The 11,201-nt window shown below is 42.1% G+C and overlaps 1 long non-coding RNA gene across 5 annotated transcripts in view; it reads right to left on the bottom strand.

Annotated features, from left to right (window-relative positions):
* LOC144034696 (uncharacterized) overlaps nt 1-11,201 on the bottom strand; it is a 64,132-nt gene that overhangs the window by 33,944 nt on the left and 18,987 nt on the right. For 2 of the 5 annotated variants that reach the window (XR_013288271.1, XR_013288270.1), the window contains exon 5: nt 732-884. The exons of 2 other annotated variants lie outside the window; for them this stretch is intronic. This is a non-coding gene — a long non-coding RNA (uncharacterized LOC144034696). Of the gene's footprint in view, nt 1-731; nt 885-9,333; nt 9,400-11,201 lie in introns of those variants that run through there. One more of the 5 variants, XR_013288273.1, reaches the window with a different exon arrangement.

Below are 11,201 nucleotides of genomic sequence, written 5' to 3'. Positions count from 1 at the left end.
CTACACTTACAAGACGAAAGGCATCGACCAACGCTAAAAGAGTACATTGATGACGACGATGATGAAGGTGAATCAGAGCTTGACGGCGAAATTGGAACCGCTGACGCGGCGGCTATGACGGTGTCGTAACGCGGAGCGCAACCGAGCACGCGCAGGCGGACGTTCGATCGGACGACGGAGAGTGCCCCGAGTCCAATGCATATTCATCGGAGGAAGTGTGTACAGTCTGCTACTTGCTTTTTATTCCCCGGAAAAAAAGGCCGTCAAGAAAGTGTAACGTTTGCACGCAAAACGGACCAATGCGAAAGTGAAAGTAAACTGTTGTGCGAGTCCTGGCGTCTCCTTGCACGCAGGAGAGCGTTACAAAAAGAAAAACTGTATTTGAAACATCCGCATAATTGTAAGTAGTACCACAGTTGCACACATTTGTAAATAGTTTGCGAAATTGTTTTGTCAAATTGTTACACTGTTGAATGGAAATAAACGCATTTTGCAATTAAAAAACACTTTTTCATTGTTGGTGAAAGCGTTTTACAGAAGTAAAGCACTATTTAGGTGTTTGTGGCATCATTCATGGACAAAAAGAAGTGTACAATTCACTAGAGTGCATGAAATAACATCGTTTCACAAAAAGCTCTTTTTCTCCGCTTTTTGTTTCAAAACAGAATTTCGGTGAAAGTAACCATTTTCTATTGTTGATTACTGAAGAACGGAATAAGGTAGAAACAAACCTTTTTTTTTCTGATGAGAGATGAGAGTCCAATCTTTCATTTGGTCGGATGTGTGTTTCCATAGTCCCAACACAACATTTTCTGTAGACCTTGAAAGATCACTCAAAATGCTTAAATCGGCTGGCACTGGCGACGTCCCGTTTTTGAAAACGTCTGGAAGTCAAAGAGTTAAGATTAAAAAAATAAATAAATGGTTGTAATTGCCGTCCATATTCAACATTTTTTACGCATATCGGCATTGCCCTTATTTTAAAAATTCCAAATCTAAATGAGAGATCAATTCCATACTATGTTAATTTAAGTGAACTATTTATTTTTAATTACATTTTCAATTTTAAGCTTTGGAAGTCTGAGCACTTGTTTTTGTTTGAACCCCAAAGCAAAGCTAAGTGAAAGTTTAACATTACAATTTTAGAGTTCATTTATTGTGAAAAAAAAAATAATAATAAAATAAAATGTAGTGAGCTATTTATTTGTTAAAGGTTTTATTGAACTTTCTAAGCCAAGCTGCTGAACCTGCTAGAGCCTTTTGTTTTTTGTTAGGACTTTAAAACAAAGACCTCAATTGTCTTAAGATTAAGAAGTGATCGGCTCCAAATACTGCTTATCGGCCTCCTGACTTCTAATCATTTGTAACAGCGGAAAAACACATACATCAGGCTATCTCTAATTCATATCTCATTTCTCATTCTTTTATTAGGAGTTTGCATGTTCTCCTGGATCTTCAGGTACTGCAGCTTCTTCACACATTCTAAAAACATTACTCTTATTATTACATTATTACCTCAATTAATTCTAGGCACTTAGTGGGAAAAAAACAAACACAATCAGCTCCAGGTTAGCTTCAATGTAGCCTATGAATAAAAAAAATATGTTTTCCATCCCCGCAATTGCTTAATTTGTGTTTTCACAACAGTGAGTAGTTAGCTGCAAAAAAAAACAGAGCCGTTAAGTGGCAATGAAGCAAATAGAATGTGGAACATGACGTGAAGACGTCAAATCATTTTCTCAATGTTGCTATGAATGAAAAGTGGAGTCCAAAGCGGACTGCTACTGTATATTAGTGTAAACATTCCCGTAGGTGTTTTGTGAGATTTCAAAGTGAATGTGGCTACGCTGCAAGGTAAGCAAATTGGCATGAATCCAGCAACCAGTAAAAGACAGAAAGTGCGGCATCAGCAACGACTGTTAGCGCTGCCGATGTTGTGTGAACAGCAGCACCAAACAACCAACCATCTCGCAGCCTCAATGCTGTTGATCTTGATGAAGATTCAGTCGGGATTGATTTCATCTATCTTTTAATTGATTAGCGTTTGCGTGCGCCGACCTCGACGACATCAGACGAGCGTCCGTCCGTGACTGCGCAAGCGCTCGCACAGACGGAGCGGGACGAGGGTCTTCCCGTGTGCCAAAGAGTTGGGACGGACTGAAGCCGAGGTGGGCGGGAGCGCGTTTTCTTCGGTATCATCTCTCTCTCCCGCCCTCTCTCGCTCTCGCACCGTCTGCCAGTTAAAGCACATCTGAACAGTGCAACAATAAAACAGCTGTGTTTGTGTTGGCCTGCTGATTATTTCATTGTCAATCACACACACACACACACACACACACAAACGTGGCATCAACTGAGATGGCACGATAGCGTACGTGCGGGTAAAGGCCGGGCCAAGTACGAGTAAGCGAGTGGTTTTAAAGATGGAGGGGGTGCGACTCCACATGGACGCGCCGCAACACTCCAAAGTCAATAAGAAGCGAACGATGCCAGAGTCCAAGAGACGCAAAGCGGAGCGCCGGCTTGCCGAGAAAAGTGCAATCAGCCGGCACTGCAGGTTTATTGGATTCAATCCTCCACGATGACACCCAAATGCATCGGTGGTTGTTCTGTGACAGCTGTTTTCAATCCCAAAACACTCCGCAGCACCCCCGGCCCAATCATTTCATCGTCATTACTACCTCAAGCCATCCTTTCTGCGTTTTCCTTTCTTCACCCTCCATCTTTGCTCGCCACCCTATTCTGCTTTGCATCCTGCAGACATCTTTCTTTCTTGGGTCCTCCCGTCCGTCCTCCCCATTTTGCATCCGTGCTCCATCCTCTGAATATTCCCTTCTTCAGTTTTTCACAATTCTCATTGCAACCAACCTTTGCACAACTTCTTTCCCCCAAATCGATTGTTTCTTCAGCACATTCAGCCTTCTCTATAATCGCATATAACCAACGGTGCATGTTTGGAAACATACCGGGCCCTATTTTCAAGGCCAAAGCAAGTCTAGTCTTCTTCCTTTTGGTATGCTGCTACATTAGCACAGCTAAAAGTGGCTGTTTGTGTTGAGGGAGGGGGGGAAAAAAACGTACTCCATTTAAATTCATCAGACAGGTGCACGCATGCAGTCTACAGAGCGAAAGGACTGAACAGCGTGAAAGTGCATTTACAGTTAAAGGAACTGCAAGAGGATCTCCACATGCGGATGATGTCGTGGGCGCCCGATCGTGCAGCGCCATCAATCCATCAAAATCGCATTACAGCACCCATAAAACTAGTCTCCTTTTAGTCACCAAATTGCCAGATCACTGCATCAGTGTCGTGCAATCGACTCCAATGGGTTCTTTCTAGTGATGCATTACTTTAATATTATATTTAATATAAAAAAAAATTGTATTTTACTGTTTTCTTGACAGCGGCTGACTCGTCAAATTCAGATAAAAGCATAAAATTCCATATGAAACTGATTGCATGCCAATATCGCTATATCGATGTTTTTTTCCATATATTGTGTAGCTCTAATTATTATTTAACTTTTTATATATCTCATCCTCGCTGATGTCAATGTTTGTGTAACACTTAAGTGATTCATTTATAACACTAAATCATGTAACCAGTTACTTCCTCTGCAAAAAATTTATTTTTTTTCATCTTTTTTTTTTTTCATCACGTCCTTGATATTTCAGAAGACTTGATGTTCCATAATTAATCAATATTGTTTTGAAGTGAAGTGAATCGAATACAAAACAAATCGAATCGAATCGAACTGAACTCTTGTGAATCAATCCAAATTGAATCGGTTGGGGAAATTAGAATCAATAGCCAGCCCTATATTTCATAACGTTGGCAGTTTTGTCCAAGTGCAGGTGGGCCAGCTCCTGCAATGAAGCGGGCATCACTCGACTAACGCTTTCACTCCCGACTCATCCAGCCATCCTCCATCTTTGCTTCCTTCCCTGCACCCTCCCCTCTATCATGGCCCCTCCTCCATCTCCCCCCCGTCCCTTTCTTCAATCCTCTTTGCATCCAACTTCCTTCTTTCCTTCAGCCTCCGTCGCCCCCTGCATCTTTCTCCATCCAGCCCCCCCCCCCCTCCTCCCCTCCTCCCCGCATCCTCCCTCTCTCCTCTCATTCAATCGTCAGTCTGCTCGCTAATCAAACACCATCTGCCCTTCCATCCCCAACCTGTCGGCAACGGCTGCCAGCCACTCTCTTAACAACACTTTTAACAACCCCGCGGAATCTTCCAGCGCCCGCAGCCGGGCGGATGTTGCAGATGAGGGCCACCCCCGCGCCGATGGGGGGTGAGCGGTGTCGTTTGAAGAGAAAAGGCCTTCAGAGGTCAACTACAAAGATGATGGACTCCATCTAACTTTCACTGGACTCGACAACTATTCGCGACTGCAGTCAAAGAAATGACACGACTTGAGCAAAAGGGCGGAAAGCAGAAAGCAGACGGTACAAACAAAGTGATAAAACAATGGCACTCCATAAACGAGATGATGCCGAAATCGTAATCGAGGGAAGAATCAGCCGCCTGCTCAAAAACAGGATTTGAAGCTAATGGTGGGAAGTAAAAGCTCCCAGCGCGCACACGCACACACGCGCACACATAATTGTCCATCAATGGCCATTTGCAAGTTCCAGACATCCTCGTCATCTGCACAAACACACAAAAAACATTTCACAACATGCCAAGACATTTCCAATTGTTAAATCCAGAAATATTTTTTGCAGCCAATCAAGACAGCATAGAGGCCAGATGTTCGCCACACACGCACGTGCACACACAAACGTGCACACAGCTGCAGCGGCTGGCATTTTTACTTGCCTTTGTTGCACTGTGCATTCTCACAAAACTGGGTTGATCTTGTTGATATCAAAATGGCTGTTAACAAACAAACAAACTGTCCAACACATTCAATTCAAGGAATTGGACGTAATTATCGCAAATGATCGACACCACAAATGTTACAAAGTAAAACAGCTTTCGGAACAAAAATGCGCAAGCTTGAAATTGTGCACACGTCACAGACAGAAATGCCGATGGCGACGATCAAACACACTGCAACGGTCAAATGTGTCCTGCGGTGGGAGGAGTCAAAATCATTATGACCTCATGCGGAGCGGAGAGAGGGGGCTTGCACTCTCCTAATGCGCATTTAAAAGCACGCATACGGCTTGAACGCACTGAGGGAGGGTGTCAGCCACGTGCCGCATGTCCAATTAGGGCCTAAAGTCCATCAATAAGAGCCTTTCAGGGATACCAGGGGTTCCAAACACACACGCGCAAACACACATCAGCGCGCACGTTAAGCACACAAGACAGTTGGCTTTTCATCGAACCCCTCCTGACGTTTTTCTGCTTCGTCCCGTCATCGTATTTCTTTCCCGCCGTGCAATTGAGTTGAGTGACGATTGAAGTGCTTGTTGGAGGCTGCCGAGTGCGTCGATCTTCTCCAAAAGTATCGTAACAGCCAGGCCAATTCTTTCACTGTTGCTGTCAACTGAAAAGCTTTTGAGTTTGACAATCTTTGAGAATCTCAAAGACTTTCTAAAGTATTGGCTCACATATCAACTTAAGTGCTATCACATCGCCCAGGACGGTCGAGCTCACCCTTTACACAGCTGGAACGACGAAAAAATTGGAAATTAGCAAAATTGTGATTTGACACCAAAAATGACTAATTAACCTCTTCAGACCCGCATTTTTTCTGCTGGGCAATTATTATTTTTATTTATTAATTGATTTTGACCCTTTTCTCACAATTTATTTATTTTTTATCTTGTGTTTTTACTTGTTATAATGGACGCTTGGATAGTACGGCTGTAACGTCTTGTGAACGTACCAAGCTTATATGTAACATTTTTAACATTGAACATCATGCAAAATCTAAGATCCAATCATGACCCTGAAGTGTTGACATCATCCAAATGCAAATATGTCGTGTCCACTGCAATCATCTCTGGCTCCGAAGGGGTCCAAGTCTTAGTCCTTTGATCCCATCTTTCTTTTACTTTTTTATAAATCATTCAATGGAAGGTTTTGACTGGAAATGATACTTTAGGTGAAGCAACAGGAATCTTGTTTTCATCGGAAGGTGTTCCCATTGTTGACAAGCACAGGCAGGCGGAGGAATTGAATTCATCACCAAACAGAAGACACCTGCTATAAATAAGCGTGTGACACACGGGCAGCGGTGTCGGCTCACTCGGAGGATAATCGTAAATAAAGTAACACGCTCACAGCATGCTTACATACATACTTAAAACTTACAATGCACACGCGTGTGTGCAGACGCTTTGAACATGCATGGTCAAGGTTCACTGGCAAGTGAAGTGGTGGTGGTGGGGGGGGCAACATGGAAAAGATACACACACACACGTGCCTGTCAACTGTCAGCCGTCAGGTCCGAGTCATGAGGTTGAAGGGGAAAAGCAAGTTGTTTTATTGGGGTTAAAAGAAGGTTAAGCTGTGTTTGGCGTGTGCCGCCGCCCGAAATCACTTGAGGGTTGACGGTCGTCAAACTTGAGTGGCTGCAAAATGTACAGTGAACGACAGCAAGACACCCTGCAAGGAAATAATGATTTGCAAATCCCTTTTCAAGTGAGCGCACTACAAAGACAGCATATCTCATGTTAAAACGGATTCACTTTATTGTTTCGTTTGAAATATTCCCTCCTTTTGAATGTGATGCCTGCAACACATTCCATGGCGTGGTTACACGTCGCCTTTTCCTTTTGACAACACTCATTAAGTATTTGGTAAGTCATTGTTGAAGTTTTGTCGGTAGAATCATTTCTCATTCTTGCTTGATCTGCAACAGTCCAAGGTCTCCATTGTCATATTTTGCACTTGAAAATGTGCGACGCGTTTTCAATGTGAGACAGGTCTGGACTGCTGGCAAGGCCGTCTGGTACTCACACTCTTTGACAACAAAGCCACGTGTGGCTTGCTGGAAAAAAAAAAGCGGCGATGTTGCTTGGATGGCAGCATAAAGTTGTACTTGGAAAGCATTCATGGTGCTTTGACAGATGTGAAAGTTAGCCCCGTGCCGTGAGCATTTGCTGGCATTTCAACTTTCAGCTTATAGCAATTTCACACTTCCCACTTTTCCTCTCGATCTCAGATGACTTTGGGCCTCGAGAAGCTTGCGAAGCTTCTGGTGTTGTTGATAAATGGCTTTTACTTTGCATGGTCGTTTGAACTTGCAGTTTGTAGATGCAGCAACACACGCTGTTAACTGACAATAGTTACCGTATTTGAAGTGTCCACGTGGCACTATTCTTAACACGATGCCCTTTTTTTTACTGCAGTGCCAACTGAAGCATGAAAAGTCATTCCGGGCATTCAACATTGCCTTTCGGCCTTGCCACTTGAGTGCAGAGATTTTTGCGGCTTGTCTGAATCTTTTGATGATATTATGGGCCGCAGATGATGAAATCGCAAAATTCGTTCCATTGTACGATGAGAGTCGTTGCCGTCGAACCGTTGGACTATTTGCTGATGAAGGTGGGCAACATCCTTGCTTGTGAATAACGGCGCCTTTGGAGGACGGGACGGCCCTTCATCATGACGCTCGCCTGTTTCCAATGAACTGAGCCTTCCTCAACGTTCCAAGTGGTTTGTTGCTGCCTGTCACAGATGAGCTTTTTTGGGGGAAACTGTTGCAGGCATCAAATTCAAATGAAAGGGGAAAAAAAGTTACCGGTAAGAACACTAAACTTCTTGTTTTTGTCGTCTATTCGATTGCATGTAGGTTGCAAAAGATTTGCAAATCATTGAATTTGGTTTTGATTTACATTTCGCAAAAGAAACTAACTTCTTTGCAACTGGGGTTTGAAAATGCTCCTAAAAAAATCAATAAAGCTAATGGCACTGTTGCACCGCATAGTATAATGGAAATACGATGGGACCTTTCTTTAATAATGCACAAATTCCTCCAACCCACTTCCTGACTCAAACATGTCAAGTTTCTTCGTGATGACATTTTCAGGAGGAAAAGCAAACAAAAACAAATGAAGATGACCTGTTGAGCTTCAGAAACTTGCAAACAAACAAGATTGCAACGAGAGCTCTTCTGTCGCTGCTACAGGCTTGCTGGAGGTTTTAAGGCGGCAAAGCAAGCTGATATTTAGTGATTGGATGCAGTGCACGCGCGCACGCACACACTTTCTCTACTTTCTCTCTTTTCATTATAACGTGGCTTCTTCTTGCCGACTAAATCTACTTATTATTGTGTTTGTGCTTTGCACTCATATTTTCCTTATCTCATTCTTTCATTCAAAATGACAATCTGGACATCATAATCCGTCATGGATTTAACAAGTCCCCCTTATGGGCCGGGCCCCCTGCAGTCAAAGCATTCAAATAGTTGAGGACTTACAGGAAGTGTGACGCTGATTGAGAAAGCAAAGCGATTCCGAGCAAAATTGACGCCAAGAAAAGAGGAGAATTGATCAAGAGAAGGAGTTCAACGGTTTGTCTTAGTAGTATTAAAAAAAAAAAAAAAGGAAATCTTTACATTACAATTACAATTGCTGTGATCGCACAACATGCGTTGTGTGGATGAGCAAGAGCTAAATCTTCATCTCGGCCAGAGTGGGAGGGGCTAAATGATGAAAATTCAATAGGGTCAATGGAGAGGGCAGAGTTGCGCATTCCAAAGGAGCTGGAATGAGAGTATGTTTTTCTGTGTGCGATTCTCTCCATCGCATCCCACAACAATCAAATGAAGACGCAAGCAAAGCAAAGCAGGCCAGAAACGCCACCGGAGCCAAACGCGGCTGCCGGCCGGCATGGACGTCAACGAGTCACACAAGCTGAGCTGACAATCGTGTTGGCTCAGCATGGACTTCACCAACAGTACACGTCGCTCAGAAAAGACCGCTATTCAACTTACAGCCAAATGAAATACATTTTTTTTTTTTTATTCAAAAACTCTCCTCTTTCAAGTGTTGTTTTTAATCTGACATCGGAAAAGGTGGCCTTGAGTTTTGAGGAGCCTTTCTCAAGTTCTTTCAAGCAATTCAATTCTTTGGAATTCTTTTAGCCACAACAATAAACAATGAGCTTTCTCACATATGTGTAAGAAAAATGTATATCAATACTGCAGGTGTGGGTCTTTCTGTGAGGATGTTCACCATCGGGGCTTGCTGGAGTTTTCTCTCGGTTCTCCAGCTTCCTCCCACGTTACACAAATGTGGCTTAGGTCAACTGAAGACTTGTGGGTGACTGTTTGTTTGTTTGTTTGTTTGTCCCCTTGTGTCCAGCAGCCCTCACTCACCTGGGATAGACTTCACCTCATCTGTGACACTTGAAAAGATCCCAAATATGAACTCACTCTCACTTGTGTGGTACTGGCATTATTGCAAAACTTTATTTGAAAGGACAACAGCGCCCTCTTGAGCTACAAAAGAAAAAATGCAAGTTATCAGACCGGCTGAAGGATTTGTTTTTCACTGCATTTGTCTATTTGCAGGTACACCCAAATTGGCTCTTGACAACAACAACAAATATGGCCCATTGTTGTTGTTTTTCATTCACACAGCAGCCCAAGTCAATAAAAAGGGAGTAAGATACATTATGATATAGGAGACGAGAGTTTTCTTTTATGTAGCGATCACAAAAGGACTACAGCATTTTTTGCTGTTGTATAAATAATTTCTCGACTGATTCAAACCTTTCAAACGTCAACATGTTCCAAAAATGTGTGTTTTGCAGGCAATTTCTGTTCTCATTCATAACATTCAAAGTTTGCCCACAATTTGAAATTTTCCAGCCCAAAGTATCCGCATTCATTTTCAACGGGACATTCAACAATTCTTGCCCATTTGAAATTCTCAATATTAAGATCATTCAAATCACCTTGGGATCAATTTTCAACATTCCCCCAATGCCCACATTGCATGCATGCAACAATTCCACATTTTCCACAAAATAGTGAACATTTTTTACTCAGGGGTAAGAATTAGGGTTTAGGGCTCATATTGTTCCTATTCAAAATGAATACAATTCAATATCATTTGAACTCATTCCATATAATTACATTTACTGAATTTCCACATACCAAAATTTCCACATTTTTCACTCACACATTTTCACCAATATCATTCACCAAATTTGATATAATTAAATCTCTTTCTATATCATAACTACTGCCAGTAAATATCATTCTATATCGTTCTTTATCATTTAAAATTCCAACTCATTCACTGTCATTCCACATAATTCCATATCTTTCGACAACGCTCCACCTCATCCAATATGATTCCACGTTTCTATATATTTTTTATTCAGCATTCACACGCAATCTCTCCAGAAATCTACATCTAGTTATTTTTAAACTAGACTTGGTAATGCTCTCAACTAGTGGGTCGGAAACCAAAAGTGGGTTGCAGACCCATTTTGGGTGGGTCGCAGACAGCTAATGAAAAAGTTTTTGATTTTTCTGCTGCAGAGGCAAAAAATTTTCCTGCCTCAAACTTTAGCCACTAGTTTACTCTGTAAACAAATACGGTGCAGCTCAGCCTCTAATGAGACCCTGCAACTAAACCCCGTAACAAAGTTTCCAGTTGCCTACATTCGTGCCTAAACTGTAAATACATCACTAACTATGTTCCCAAAACACTTAGCATTTGCTACCAACTTAACTAGGTGTGTTGCATTCAAGGTTTTATGCTGCCGATCTCAATACCGATCATCAATGAGTGAGATCCGTCGATATAGATGCTGATACCGAATCTGACACGATCACAATCATTAGCCATGCGTTTTTCAATTTCAGAGCTGCTCATTTACGGTTATTTAAAAAAAAACAATCAAGTTGTCTCATTATTATTATTATTATTATTATTAATTAATTCTTTAGTATATTCTCTCAGAAGTGGAGATGTATATCACATACTTCCTTGCCACCACGTACTATTTTCTTATTAGGTAGGGCTTTGGCGCCATCTTGGGGCACCTTGAGGTGTTACAGAAAGAAATGGACTAATCTTTTGTTGAATACTTTGTTGTTATACACCATTTTTACTCTGCTTTGTTTTATATGTCAGCATTGCAGCTGCATTGCTTCATACTTGGAAATGCACGTGTCATGAGCACGACAAACCTTGCCAAAAGATTTCCTTCTTTTTTTTGCACCACATCCTCAGGGGAAAACAATACAGCCTACACTTGGCTGTCCGTCCACATCTGTGTAAAACTTAT

The sequence above is a fragment of the Vanacampus margaritifer genome, chromosome 1 (genome assembly GCF_051991255.1).
Source record: "Vanacampus margaritifer isolate UIUO_Vmar chromosome 1, RoL_Vmar_1.0, whole genome shotgun sequence".
In the NCBI taxonomy this organism is placed as follows: domain Eukaryota; kingdom Metazoa; phylum Chordata; class Actinopteri; order Syngnathiformes; family Syngnathidae; genus Vanacampus; species Vanacampus margaritifer.
Note: the sequence above shows the minus strand (reverse complement) of the source record. Positions and strands in the feature narration are given on the sequence as shown.